The sequence below is a fragment of the Podarcis tiliguerta genome (genome assembly GCF_965153285.1).
Source record: "Podarcis tiliguerta genome assembly, chromosome: 11".
NCBI classification, from domain to species: Eukaryota; Metazoa; Chordata; class Lepidosauria; order Squamata; family Lacertidae; genus Podarcis; species Podarcis tiliguerta.
Window position 1 is genome coordinate 14,039,495 of NC_139544.1, and position 15,940 is coordinate 14,055,434.

The following is a 15,940-nucleotide window of genomic DNA, read 5'->3' on the forward strand; positions in this document are numbered from 1 at the left end:
AATTGCTTGAAAGACTGATGTTCTATCCTTGTTTTCCCCAGTTCAGGGCAATTTCAATGTAGCAGTAACCAGAAATCAATGTTGCTGCTGCTTCAATTTAAAGCTTTTATTGGTGAAGAGAGAGGTACTGTATTACATTGAAATAATCCTTGTTATCTACTACAATCGCTAAGCAAAACTCCACTTCTCTTGTTTAGCTGAGGTAAATATCACACTGACAATGACCGTTCCCTCCTACCTGACCATTACCTTTTCACTCCTGAAGTAGTTTCTGAGACTTTGTGAGCTACAAGTGAAGAAGTAAATACCATGTCTGAGTGGATGTAGCAGCAGGAAACAGGTTAGCTGACTGCTTTCCAACTGCATATTCTTAATGTGCCCCAGACATTTTGTCTTCCTTTCACCTCGCGATATTATGAAAGAGGTAGTTAACCTACATCTCAGACAATAATGTCTGGGAATCAGTGTGTTTTTACATGAGTAGAATGTGTCCTTTTATTTAAAATGCATCTCTGGGTGATTTGTGGGGCATAGGAATTCGTTCATTTTTATTTATTTATTTTCAAAATACAGTCCGGCCCACCACATGGTCTGAGGGACAGTGGACTAGCCCACAGCTGAAAAAGGTTGCTGACCCCTGGTCTAGGTCTTTGCTTCTGGAACTAAGTTTTGAGTTCTGGTTGACATTTGGGGACTCGGTTTGGAAACTGGAAACATCAATTTGGGGGTTGGAGACTGCCCTGATGGCAGTAGTCTCAGTCATGTGACACTCCTGGCAAAATGAGAAGAAGAAAGTCAATTTTTGTTTGTGATTCCTAGTTGTGATCCAAGCCACATACTCATTTGCTACAATTGCCAGTTGTGGCTTGTAGCTACTGCATTTGCTATCATACTGACGACGACAACAACAGCAACAACAATTTATTTATACCCCACCCATCTGGCTGGGTTTCCCAGCCACTCTGGGCAGCTCCCAACAGAATATTAAAAACATGATAAAACAACAAACATTAAAAACTTCCCTAAACAGGGTTGGCTTCAGATGTCTTCTAAAAGTCAGATAGTTGGTTGTTTCCTTGACATCTGATGGGAGGGCATTCCACAGGGTGGGCGCCACCACTGAGAAGGCCCTCTGCCTGGTTTCCTCTAATCTCACTTCTCACAGTGAAGGAACTGCCAGAAGGCCCTCGGAGCTGGACCTCAGTATCTGGGCTGAACGATGGGGGTGGAGACGCTCCTTCAGGTATACTGGGCCGAGGCCGTTTAGGGCTTTCAAGGTCAGCACCAACACTTTGAATTGTGCTCAGAAACACACTGGGAGCCAATGTAGGTCTTTCAGGACTGGTGTTATATGGGCATGCATTCCGTATTTATGCAGGCCGGGATTGGTCACAGAGAGTGAGATGGGGTTTGCAGTGCATGGGCCAGCTATGGTGGGGGTTTTTTGCATGCATTTCATATTTTGCGTGGGCAGGGGGAGTGACCGGGGTGTGTGTCAGAGAGTGAAAAGGGGGGTTCCAGTGAAGGGGGGGAGAGTTTTTGAGCAGGCAGAGGAGGTAGGAGTGGGTTGGACTTACAGAGCGAAAGATGGGGTTTGCACTGTTCGGATCGTCCTACTCTCATGTGGGATGCTGGTGGCGCTGTGGGTTAAACCACAAAGCCTAGGACTTGCCGATCAGAAGGTCGGTGGTTCGAATCCCCGTGACGGGGTGAGCTCCGGTTGCTCGGTTCCTGCTCCTGCCAACCTAGCAGTTCGAAAGCACGTCAAAGTGCAAGTAGATAAATCGGTACCACTCTGGCGGGAAGGTAAATGGCATTTCCGTGCGCTGCTCTGGTTCGCCAGAAGCGGCTTAGTCATGCTGGCCACATGACCCGGAAGCTGTACACCGACTCCCTCGGCCAATAAAGTGAGATGAGTGCCGTAACTCCAGAGTCGGTCATGACTGGACCTAATGGTCAGGGGTCTCTTTACCTTTACTCTTGTGTAGGACCCTGGCAGAGACACGTGCCTGACTGGCAAGTTCTCTGCTTCCTGGTCAAGAGCAGCGGGAAGAGAGAGAGTTTTTGCGTGGACAGAGGCAGGTGGGTCTGAGGCAGAGACGTGGAGACTTGGAGTCATTGTAATGGATTGAAGTCATTTCTGCAACAGGTAAAGTGATTTTTAGCCCTCCAATTCCCCTCTGACCAGTCCCATATTTTGCTTGACCTGTCCTTTATTTTGTCCGACCAAAGGTTGCATCAGTAGGGATGGGGGTTAAGGTCTGTTCACTGCATGATTTTATCTGAATCAGACCTGATGCACTCTTTCTTGACAATGGACATGCACACACAAGAAAGCACACACACATGCATTGCCTGTCACACTGCCAACTAGACAGCTTACCTTCTGCAGCCGGCCAAAATGTGGTTTCAGTCGATTCTGTCTTTATGCCTCTGAGCTACTAATTTAGAAATGCTAGGTTTCTCCTTGTTTTTTTCCTAAGCTGTTTGCTCTTGTTTAATTCTGTTTTATTGAGTTACAGCACAGCAAACACTGCTTCAGGCCTTCCTACTTCGCTTTCAGTTCTTGCAACGTTCTAAACAGGGTCAGGATATATATATATATATATATATGCAGGTTTTGGTGTCCTCGGGTGTCTTCCCGTGTACAAGTTGGGGTGTCTAGGCGACGTTTCGACGAGGTCTCACTCGTCATCTTCAGGCTGGTGCTTTCGGCTTCTTGTTACTGGAACAGAGCAGGATCTCAGTGTTTGAGTTCCTATAAATACTGTTGAGGAGGTGTGGTGTATAGCCTCCAATGTTCTGGGCAGAGAGGAGGTTCCCAGGCTAGTGTGCCTTTTCTTCTTTTGTTCCTTAATTACTTGAGGGATATCTTGAGTGATTTCTTGAGTGATTTCCTGAATCCCACTTAGGTGGGTCATTAGGTGTGGATTAGTTGCTAAAGCCTTCGTGTCTTGAACTCTTGAACTTTGTGAAGAGTTTTTCTGAGAAGATGGCTGTACTGCACTTGGTTGTGCTCTGGCTTGGCTTCGTGTATAGGGGCGAGCTGTGGTTTTGTGGCCTGTGCCAGCCAGATCTGTGTAGGGATTGCAGGGGGGTGCAGCATCCGGAGGTGCCACCCTGGTTTGGCTACTGGATGGTGTCTGTAATTTATCTGTGGAGAGGGTCTGGGTTTGGGTCTGGTGTGGTTGATTGGTGATGGCGTTCTGTGTGCCTCTGGATCTGGTGTCAGATTTTGTGGGGAGGGCTAATTTCCAGATGTCTGGCAAGCGGGATGTGTCGTCACGCTTGTTCATGTTGTGAGGGTGTTTCTCTATCTCGATGGCTTCCATGATTATTCTCTTGTGGTGATGTTCCATGTTAAAGAGCAATTTGGAATCTGCAAAATTAATTTCGTGTCCTGTTTCTTTCATGTGTTGGAAAAGAGAGGAAGTTTTTTCTTCTTTTTTGACGGCATTCTTGTGTTCTGCGATACGTGCATTTATTCGTCTGTTTGTTTGTCCAATGTACGTGGCTGGGCAGACTTTGCAGGGTATTTCATAGACCCCTTGGTTTTCCAACTGAATTTTATCCTTGGGGTTTCTGAGGATATTGGCTATTTTTTGGTTGGTGCAAAAGGCTGTTTTGATATTGTGTTTATGGAGGATTTTGCTAATTTTATCTGTAGTGCCCTTGATATAAGGAAGGAGGGCTATGCCATTGTTTTCTTCTGTGTCTTGGTTTTTGGGGGGTGTTTCTTTTTGGATTAGCTTCGTAACCCTGTTTTGCTGGTATCCATTGGCAATTAACACATTTGAGAGATTCTGTAACTCAGTTATCAAGTGGTCTTCGTCAGCCAGGCGTTTGGTTCTGGAGATGAGAGTCTTGGCTACGGAGTTTATTTGTGCAGGGTGGTGGTGTGATTGTGCATGTAAGTAGCGGTTGGTGTGTGTTTTTTTCCGGTAGATAGTGTGTCCTAGGGAGCCATCAGGTTTTTTGTAGATTAGGACGTCAAGGAAGGGAAGTTGGTTGTTGGCTTCTATTTCCATAGTGAATTGTATTTTGGGGTGTAGGCTGTTGAGATGTGTGAGGAAGCTATCCAGTTTTTCCTTCCCGTGTGGCCAAATTACAAAGGTGTCGTCAACATATCTGAGCCAAAGTTTGGGTTTGTGTTCTGACTTGTCTAAAGCATTGGTTTCAAAGTGTTCCATGTACAGGTTAGCGATGACCGGTGAGAGGGGTGATCCCATAGGTGCTCCTTCTATCTGTTTGTATCTTTGTCCATTGTGGATGAAGTACGTGTTGGTTAGGCAGTGGTTGGTCAGGTCCAAGATGTATTCGGGGGGATTGTATTTGTTTTGAATGGCTGTCAAGGCTTCATTAATGGGCACTTGTGTGAAGAGAGATACAACATCGAAGCTCACAAGTAGGTCATTGGGTTGTAGGTTTTGCTTCTTTATTGTTTCTATGAACTGGAAGGAGTTTGGAACGTGTGAAGAGATGGATTCTGCATAGGGCTGAAGTTGCTTGGCGAGAAATTTAGCGAGATTTTGTAGAGGTGAGCCTATGGAGCTGACTATTGGTCTGAGTGGTGTTCCTTCTTTGTGTATCTTGGGGAGGCCGTAGAGTTTGGGGCATCTGGATGATTTTTCTCTGGGGATGATTCTTAGCTGGATTTCTTCACTGATAGGAGAGGCTTTTATTTTGGATTTGGTGGTTTTTTCCAGATAGGTGGTGGGATCTGTTTTTCCCCACAAAATCTGACACCAGATCCAGAGGCACACAGAACGCCATCACCAATCAACCACACCAGACCCAAACCCAGACCCTCTCCACAGATAAATTACAGACACCATCCAGTAGCCAAACCAGGGTGGCACCTCCGGATGCTGCACCCCCCTGCAATCCCTACACAGATCTGGCTGGCACAGGCCACAAAACCACAGCTCGCCCCTATACACGAAGCCAAGCCAGAGCACAACCAAGTGCAGTACAGCCATCTTCTCAGAAAAACTCTTCACAAAGTTCAAGAGTTCAAGACACGAAGGCTTTAGCAACTAATCCACACCTAATGACCCACCTAAGTGGGATTCAGGAAATCACTCAAGAAATCACTCAAGATATCCCTCAAGTAATTAAGGAACAAAAGAAGAAAAGGCACACTAGCCTGGGAACCTCCTCTCTGCCCAGAACATTGGAGGCTATACACCACACCTCCTCAACAGTATTTATAGGAACTCAAACACTGAGATCCTGCTCTGTTCCAGTAACAAGAAGCCGAAAGCACCAGCCTGAAGATGACGAGTGAGACCTCGTCGAAACGTCGCCTAGACACCCCAACTTTTACACGGGAAGACACCCGAGGACACCAAAACCTGCATTCCTGTACCCGTGAAAATCTACGAAAGCATATATATATCCCCCCGAATACATATATATAAAGCATATATATATAAAGCATATATAAAGCATTATATATATATATATAAAGCATATATATATATACATATAAAGCATATATATATCCCCCCGAAAGCATATATATATCCCCCCGAATACATCTTGGACCTGACCAACCACTGCCTAACCAACACGTACTTCATCCACAATGGACAAAGATACAAACAGATAGAAGGAGCACCTATGGGATCACCCCTCTCACCGGTCATCGCTAACCTGTACATGGAACACTTTGAAACCAATGCTTTAGACAAGTCAGAACACAAACCCAAACTTTGGCTCAGATATGTTGACGACACCTTTGTAATTTGGCCACACGGGAAGGAAAAACTGGATAGCTTCCTCACACATCTCAACAGCCTACACCCCAAAATACAATTCACTATGGAAATAGAAGCCAACAACCAACTTCCCTTCCTTGACGTCCTAATCTACAAAAAACCTGATGGCTCCCTAGGACACACTATCTACCGGAAAAAAACACACACCAACCGCTACTTACATGCACAATCACACCACCACCCTGCACAAATAAACTCCGTAGCCAAGACTCTCATCTCCAGAACCAAACGCCTGGCTGACGAAGACCACTTGACAACTGAGTTACAGAATCTCTCAAATGTGTTAATTGCCAATGGATACCAGCAAAACAGGGTTACGAAGCTAATCCAAAAAGAAACACCCCCCAAAAACCAAGACACAGAAGAAAACAATGGCATAGCCCTCCTTCCTTATATCAAGGGCACTACAGATAAAATTAGCAAAATCCTCCATAAACACAATATCAAAACAGCCTTTTGCACCAACCAAAAAATAGCCAATATCCTCAGAAACCCCAAGGATAAAATTCAGTTGGAAAACCAAGGGGTCTATGAAATACCCTGCAAAGTCTGCCCAGCCACGTACATTGGACAAACAAACAGACGAATAAATGCACGGATCGCAGAACACAAGAATGCCGTCAAAAAAGAAGAAAAAACTTCCTCTCTTTTCCAACACATGAAAGAAACAGGACACGAAATTAATTTTGCAGATTCCAAATTGCTCTTTAACATGGAACATCACCACAAGAGAATAATCATGGAAGCCATCGAGATAGAGAAACACCCTCACAACATGAACAAGCGTGACGACACATCCCGCTTGCCAGACATCTGGAAATTAGCCCTCCCCACAAAATCTGACACCAAATCCAGAGGCACACAGAACGCCATCACCAATCAACCACACCAGACCCAAACCCAGACCCTCTCCACAGATAAATTACAGACACCATCCAGTAGCCAAACCAGGGTGGCACCTCCGGATGCTGCACCCCCCTGCAATCCCTACACAGATCTGGCTGGCACAGGCCACAAAACCACAGCTCGCCCCTATACACGAAGCCAAGCCAGAGCACAACCAAGTGCAGTACAGCCATCTTCTCAGAAAAACTCTTCACAAAGTTCAAGAGTTCAAGACACGAAGGCTTTAGCAACTAATCCACACCTAATGACCCACCTAAGTGGGATTCAGGAAATCACTCAAGAAATCACTCAAGATATCCCTCAAGTAATTAAGGAACAAAAGAAGAAAAGGCACACTAGCCTGGGAACCTCCTCTCTGCCCAGAACATTGGAGGCTATACACCACACCTCCTCAACAGTATTTATAGGAACTCAAACACTGAGATCCTGCTCTGTTCCAGTAACAAGAAGCCGAAAGCACCAGCCTGAAGATGACGAGTGAGACCTCGTCGAAACGTCGCCTAGACACCCCAACTTTTACACGGGAAGACACCCGAGGACACCAAAACCTGCATTCCTGTACCCGTGAAAATCTACGAAAGCATATATATATATATATATATATATATATTGCAGCATGTAAGAACAACAAGGTTTATAGCAGGATCTGGTTCTCTTCTTATGTCTGTTGGGCAGAAAGGATCATCCCTAAATGGCAAACACATGATGCACATCTTGTAAATCACTCGTTTGAGTATGCACTAAGTTTAATGAGATAGACCAGGCATAGGCAAACTCGGCCCTCCAGCTGTTTTGGGACTACAACTTCCATCATCCCTAACTAACAGGACCAGTGGTCAGGGATGATGGGAGTTGTAGTCCCAAAACATCTGGAGGGCCGAGTTTGCCTATGCCTGAGATATACAATGCCTGAGATATACACACATTTCATGTATTGTTTTGGAAAGTGTGACTATGGTTGATTCACCTATAAACAAGAACTGAATTGAAATTCTCCTCCATCCCTCCTGAGATCTAATAAAAACTTATCAAAACAAAACATATTTGTGAACGGGCCGTTATTTGCATCTGCTTTGGAGATTCCCAAAAGAATGGATTGTAAATATTGTAAGAACCAACTTTTTAATAAGTAAATAAATAAATTTGTAATTTAATTGTCTTCTCTCTCTCTCTATCCCTCCCTCCCTCTCTCTGTAGAAGTTTGCTTCAATTTCAGAGCACCAAAATGAATATGAAATATCAGAATAATAAGGCAGACATTTAAGGAAACAAGAGGCTGACTGCGTAAAGATGGAAAACCGAAATGGAATATGAACAAGATCACTTTTTCCACAGCCCCTTGACCCTTGCGGTCAACAAAAAGTGGTTTATATGAAAAGATAAAAAGTGAATAAGGTTGAGGTTGTGTATAGCAGGGCTTCCTTAGTTGTGATTCAAGGACCCACCACCCGCTTGAGGATAAGAAAGACACGTGGACACGGTATATTAGGCTAATGGGCTAAAAAAGGCCACAACTTTATTGATTACAGCATGTGAGAGGCATTGGCTTAGGCATTGGATAAAACAACAGAGCGTGACTCCACCGCCTCAGGGAGGGGTGGGTCTATCAAGGGTTAACCACCAGTGGGAGGAGCCTGTTGATGCAAATACAACTGAAAGCTCCCCCTGATGTCAGCGGGGGTCGTGCCATGGCCCTAGCCACTAGCAAGGGCGTCGGACAGGATCCACGACCGCCGGATTCCTTTAACGGAATACCCATAAAGTGGAGGGGTAGGCGATGGCCACACCCTGCCCTCCAACACACAACCATATTCCAATGCCTAAACAGCAGCACAATGGCTGAGAAACGCTGCCGGGCCGCGTTTGAGCGGCTAAACCCCGCCTCCAAGCCTCCAGCCGATTGGCTGGCCACCTGGGGGTGTGGCACGGCAGCGAGAGCAGTAGGGCAGGGGGCGGAACACCCCTTGCCAAAGCAGGAAATGGCTCCTGCTCACAACTCCTCCCCTCCCTGAGGAGGAGAGGCTATTCAGATGATGTATGGATCTCTTATTACTTGGGGAATCTCAAGGGATGTAACACCTGGGTGGGTGGATGCCATTTTATGACGAAGTGCTGGGTGGATAACAGGAAGATCAAATATTGCATTCATTCTGTGTTTTGGAATTCTGGTATAATATTTCTACATTTCAAAATAAAAATATGATTTTTAAAAATAAATTTAAAAAACCTATTCTGTGCAGATGAGATGAAATGCCAGGCTGCAGTTGCTTAATTTGAGCACCTTCGTTTCATTGCTGCTGGGCTATACTGTAAATCTCAAGCATATTAAACACCCATTAAAGCCTTATTATTAGTCACCCAAAGCCGAACTTTCAAGCAAGCGCTGAGAAATAATTTCACCTGCAAGGTCTGCTGCTCTGGGAGAGAGTTGTCATTCCAGCCCCCTCCTTAAGGCAGCTATTGAGTCCTCCTAGCCTATTAAAATATTCTAATCCCCATGCTAAGCATATGTTTTGGATCAGCAGGCCAAAAAACTACCGGCTTTCATTATCATATTGAAATCAGCACAGAAGGAGAAATGTCTTTATATGTGGTCTATCAGTTTGCCAGTTTCCGCAGCATGTCAAAGACTGAGATTCAGGAAAAGCGGCTTGTTGATGTCATCAGGCAGGGTCTGGTTCTATCACAGAGTTGTTAACTCCTGGATGTAATAAATCAGATACATAGATTGCTTCTGATAGTGTGTCCAGCAGTCCAGAGAAAGAGATGGAGGTCTGGGGGGGGGGTGGAACTGGAGGGAAGAAGAAAGTTAAGAAAAATAATGGGTGGGGGGGTTGCTCTATTTCTTGGTGGTGCATTTTTTTCTTTCTGTTTCTTAGTAGAAAAAAAATAGATTTAAAGTATCTCGTGCAGCATTTTTCAGAATTATGAGTTAGGTTATTTAGTTTTTAAAGCTGTGCTTTAGATGTAGGTAAACTCCCAGGAATTTAAAGGAGGAGACTCTCCACACACACACACACACACACACACACACACATGATATACAATGGGGCAGGTTGTTCCCCTCTCTTCCTCCGGAAGTCCTTTGTCTTGCTAATATTTAGATGCAAGTTGTTCTCTAAGCACCATGTAGATACTTTTTGAACCTCCCCACTGTACGCTGTTTCATCTCTGCCTGCAATTAGGTCCTTTATGGTAGTATCATCTGCAAACTTAATAATTACTGTGGATGGATCAGATGATATGCAGTCATATGTGTACAATGAGTACAGGTAGGGATTTAAGATTAAGATTATTTCTTCAGACCTTCCTTTGATCAGTAACCAGTGCCTATTGGACTGATAGGGCAGAAGACAGAGAGGCCAACAATAGAAGGCGTCAGACCCAATGACAGGAAGAGCCAACTAATTCTACTTTTGCCCCATCCTCCCCCCTGCTGACTTCTAGGAGGGGCAACACTAAGACTAAGGAGAAGGAAGATGATAGGAAGTTCCACCTCCTGGGATGGTTGTAAGGGTGAAGAAGAAGAAATTCTAGCCACAGGGTGTGATACTCTCCCCGATGCTTTTCAACATCTTTATGCGCCCCCTCACCCAGCTTGTCCGGAGTTTTGGGTTGGGCTGCCATCAGTATGCTGATGACACCCAACTCTATCTGTTGCTGGATGGCCATCCTGACTCGGCCCCAGACACACTGACCAGATGTTTGGAAGCTGTGGCTGGATGGTTACGTGGGAGGCAGTTGAAGTTAAATCCTTCAAAGACAGAGGTCCTTTGGCTGGGAAAGGACAATATGGGATTGGGGGGGCAACTCCCACCTCTTGCGGGGGCACAATTAGTGCCAGCACCGTCCGTTAAGAGTTTGGGTTTAATCTTCGACACCTCCCTTTCCATGGAAGCGCAGATTGCAGCTATAACAAAAGCGGCATTTTTTCATCTCCACCAAGCTAAGTAGTTGGCTCCTTACCTCTCTCACCCTGACCTAGCCACTGTGATCCACGCAACGTTCACCTCCAGACTTGATTATTTAACTCGCTCTACGTGGGGCTGCCCTTGAGACTGACCCAGAAACTCCAGCGGGTACAGAATGCCACGGCGAGACTCCTTACGGGGTCCTCACTGTGGGATCACACTGCGGGATCTGGTGGAACGCTCTGTCACAAGAGACTAGGGCCCTGCGGGACTTGACATCCTTCCGCAGGACCTGCAAGACAGAGCTGTTCCACCAGGCCTTTGGACCCCCTCCTTTGGTAATTCTTCACAGAACTCTAGCCCAATGGTTGCCATCAATTTGATTTGAACTGATTTTATAATGAATTGATTTTATAATGTTGTATTATTTTACTGTTGTTAGCCACTCTGAGCCTGGCTTTGGCTGGGGAGGGCAGGATATAAATAATATATTATTATTATTGTTGTTGTTGTTGTTGTTGTTGTTGTTGTTGTTGTTAATGATTTGTGGTTCTGATGTTATTTTTATAAATGCAAAGAAGTAAATGAACTCCACCTACAGTATGCTCACTTTGTATATCAAATATGACACAAATGTTGTAAGTCTCCAGCCTTCTCTGCTTCCAAAAGGAACCAAACCAAAGATATGCTGTCCCTGGAGTGAGCTTCTCATCCGTCTGAGAAATGGGGAGCATGCAGCACTATGCTGCCTTTGTGGTTCCTTCGTTTTATTGTTATACGCCAGAATCACACATCTGAAATACTTTCTGTATCCCTGGACGATTGCAGCAAAATAGGACAGCTGGTTTTCATTCCCTTTGTGTTATGTCATCCTCCATTCTAGGTTTGGCAAAACTATGCTGGGTATCAATGTTCCGTTTTTATTCATAGTCAGATATTGCTATATTTATGTTGCAAGAAAACTTTCCTAATGAAAAATAATTTGTCAAAATGCATTCTGAGCTTTTGGTTAAGGATGCGCAAGGCATTCAATTCAGTTCACATTTTTAGGAGAACGTAGCAGACTTTCCAAAATTAAATGAAAACCAAAACGCAGCCATCCTGTCAAATACTCTTTTCCATATTTTGCAGTTCTCCATCCAAGCACTGTGTATAAAAATACACATAGAAAGTAACATACAAAATTATATTAAGGGGAGTATTTTTAAAAACAAAAACCTGAGTATGTGTCAAATGACATACAAAAATATGTTCACGCTAAAATGCTGAAGAACTTTCATAAAGATTTAATCAATCAATCAGAAATTACTGCAAATAAATGTGAACTGAATATCTGATTGGAAAAGTGGAAAACAGAGAAAACTGGAATGTGGTAGATCTGTCCATTCCTACTTACTCTGAATTATACAAAGAAGATTCCATGCAATGGTAAACATAATCCAAAAAGAGTACCAGCCTAAAGTAGGAAGTCCTTCCTTTTAAATTGGAGGGTCTGTCATTATAACCTACATGCTTTCAATCTGGAAAGCTATTATTGGTTTTAGTGCTATGAACTGCAGGAAGGAAGCCATCAGGAACTGAGGACTGTAGGGTATCATCTACTAGCATTATCCCAAGTTAAATCTGTGACTCTATGGCTGGTATTTTTCACAGAGAATGAATCTGCACTTTGGCAATCCCTCAGTGTCCAACAATCTCCATTCAAGAGACTGGAAACGGACATAAAACGCTTACACATTATTTCTGTGAAAAGGCAGGCAGGGTAGATCACACACTTTGGGGGCAAAATCCGTTTTCATGGGGAAACGACAGTGCCGACATGCGATGCCATACGTCCAGATTTTCAAAGACATTTACCTGATTTTTGCCTTGACACTGCTGCCAACTGCATTATTCTGGATACGTCCAGAGAAATCCAGACATAGCAACCCTAAAGAATGCTAGGGAGACATGGTAAAACCTTAGAGGAACATCGAAACAAAAAACAACTAGAGAATGGATAATATTCAAGAACTGTGTAAAACTTTATTGTACAAATAATTCCATATTAGCAGAAATTGAGTGATATTTGTAAAGAAAACGATTAGAAGAATATATACAAAGTAGAAAGAAATGATATTATGCAATACAAATCTGTGTTTAAAAAGAATGTTTATATTACAGTATAATGAGAAGGATTGTGTTGATGAACACTTTTATTGTGTAAATAATGTTGTCTTGTCTTGTCTTTTCCTCTTTTGGTTTTTTTTTACTTCGTATCTTTGTTATTTCTCCCCCCCCCTCTTTTTTGTTCCTTTAAAAATTTTCTATTCTCTACATAATTTTCTTTTTCTTCATATGTAAAGAGATAGCATATAATGTTTGTATAGATATGTAAACTTTTAATCAATAAAGATTTTTTTAAAACAATAAATAAATAAATAAATAACCCCTGCCTTTCTGGAACAAAGGAAGCTTATTTAACCCTGGGTTACACTGTTTGTTCATCCAACTCAGTATTGTGTACTGTTCATTTCAGGAAGAGGTTATTCTAAATCTGAGCCAGCTCATAACAACAAGCAGAAATCAAAATGGCAGGTAGCAGAAGGGAAACAGGAATGGGAAAATAAAATATTTGGGGCTGGGGGATAAAATACAAAAATGTTCAGACAGCAGGGAACCTTTGGGGAAGAAAAGATGGCAGCCACCACTCTTCCCCACCAGTAATGTCTCCAGGGGTGTACGAGGGGGGCAGAGGGGGTGGGCTGCCCCGGGTACCACTTGGGGGGTAACAAGATGGTCTGCTGCCTCCCCCCAGCTTTAGAGTGCCTGAGGGCGAAGTGGCAGCACCAACAGTAAATAATAAGGGAGATATGGACAGACTTACTTCGGGCATGCACTGGCAAACTACGTATCCTGAAGTATTCTCCCATTCACCCTGAAATCACATAGACTTACTTCGCGCATGCGCTGGCAAACCACATATCCCGAAGTATTCTTGTCCCATTCACCCCGAAATCACATAGCAACATCTTGCAAAAAGAAAAAGAAAAGAAAGGGGGAGATGATGGGAGGTTTTGCTTCTGCACATGAGCTGAAGCATTCCGTCCTCACCCACCCCAGAATGTTCAGTTCACATTGAGTTCATGAAACATCGTACCCTGACCTGTTCTTAATGCATGGTTGGCCACATCTATGAATGCGATGGTTATGCCTTTTTAAGTTTTGCTATATCAATCACTAGTTTAATAAGGAGTATATCAATCATTAGTAATTGTTTAATAGGGAGGTTTTCATACCTGTCCAACTCTGTGTTCTTTTCCCAACCTTTAATCTATTGATGATTAATGTCTATATGCAACCCTTGCGTATGATTTGTGTTAACTAATCAGCAACAAGCACATACGTGGCAATGCTGTAATATTCAATAAAAGGGACTCTCTGAGATATGCTCGAGAGATGCCTCCCGTATGACACTTGTCACTCGTCTGTCGTTTATTTCAACCCAACACACAGTCAGTATGGGCGCTGCTCGCACAGCATCCGTATGGGCTGCTGCTCGCGTGCACCATCCTTATGGGTGTCCATACTGGATGCCATGCGTGCGCCGCCGGGCGGTTTGCCCCACCCCTCGGTGTCCTGCCCCGGGTGATAGAGAGGGTTCCTCCGCCACTGAATGTCTCTAGTATGATGCTACAATGTAATTGAACTACTCTAGTGGGGTAGCTAGTGAATTATTTCAGTGGAAAAATGATGGGACTAGGGTTCGATCCCCTCACAGGACACAATTCATTTAAAATGACAAGCTATTCAACAATCATTATAGCTCAAGATTTCTTTAGAATCAAGGTACCCAGATTCATCACCGACAGAGAAGCCAAACTGTGGTGGTCCTTTCTGTGCAGAAGAAAATAACTTTCCAAACTTCCTAGGAGAGGGAAGTTCTGTCCATTCATTTAAAACGATAGATTGCCACAGTACGAAAATTAATCAACTAGTTAACATTTCAAAACTGAGAAAGATTACAACTGATGAGATTTAAAGTCCCTTCACACACCCCTAAATACCACCCCCCGAAAATAATTATCCTCTGCTTAATGAAACATCAACTTGTCTGAAAAGGTAGAGAGTTATTTTGACAGGTTCCTGTTGATGCTTCTGTGCCTGCTGAAAAGCAATTAGCCACCAAGGGCCCCTATCACTCCTTTATATATTTATTTTTTCTTAAATAAACAAGTGGATGTAATTATATATATTGGGGGGTGGGGTGGGGTGGAAACAACCTGGCTTTTATAATATCCATCAGAGGAGAGGAAAATGTCTGTTGATTTTGCCTCATTTTCAAGACAGGCGGCCAAAGAGGCATGTCATAAATCCATAAAGTACCACTTTAGCTATAACAGAAGCTTTTAATGAGAGACCTGGGGAAATATTTCAATTCTGTTCAATAAGGGACAGATCAGGCAGACTACTCTGCAGATGGCAAGATGCTTCCCCTCCCCCTTTGGGGCCAGATGCACCAAATAGGGAATGAAGTTGTCAATCAGTCATCATGAGCGCACCGTGCAAGCTGTCACTCAAGCTGCGCCAGGGAAGACAGAAGAGGCTGACAAGACTGCAGCGCTTGCGTAAGATCTGTGATTCAAATGGATGCTTGTGGTGTGTGTAATGGCAGTGGAGGTCCTCCTTGCTCAACCCTCTGCTTCTCTTATACAAAACCCTGGGTCTGTAATGAATGAGATGTCTAGGTAGGCGGCGTAGCATAAACTTTAGAGTGTTAATCCCCCACACTTTCTGGGTTTATCATGAATTGCATCTGACCGCAGTAAAGTCCCATAACAACTTCTGAATGCTAATACTGAGCTCAGGTCCACAAAGTGAAGCGAGCACATTGTCAGGCTCCGGGAAAGCCACTTCTGATCCTGGGGAGGAGGTGGGGTTGCGGGCTTCACGCCCATCCCACATGTGCAGGGGCTGAAGCCAGCCCCCGCGAGACCGAGGGAATCCTGGCCACGTTGCCCACACCAGCCAGCCAATCGGGGGGCGTGGGGCGTGGCCTGCCCTATTTAGGGCCGGCACGGCCGGGGCTCGCCGTCTTTTCGCCACGCCAGCCAGCTGATTTTCCCACCCTCCCTCTCTTTAGGTAGGCTCCTGACTTTGCTATGGGCTTCGGTCGGTCGCTGCAAGGGGCCTGTTAAGAATTTTTCCCAATTGGCAATTTCACCTACCTCGTAGCAACTCATCACAACTACTCGGTATTAGCAGTTAGGCATTGGTAAGAAGGGGTTAAGAAGATGGGGGGGGGAGGAAACGCCATCACCTCCCCCAAGAGCTAAGGGTAGTCCATTAAAGGATTCCAGGTGG

General features: G+C 44.3%; 1 long non-coding RNA gene across 1 annotated transcript; it reads left to right on the forward strand.

The window, feature by feature from the left end:
• Positions 1–1,972: 1,972 nt before the first annotated feature.
• LOC310660152 lies at positions 1,973–8,072 on the forward strand. The gene is made up of 2 exons (XR_014503246.1): positions 1,973–2,149; positions 7,884–8,072. It is a non-coding gene; the product is annotated as an uncharacterized lncRNA (long non-coding RNA).
• Positions 8,073–15,940: the final 7,868 nt, after the last annotated feature.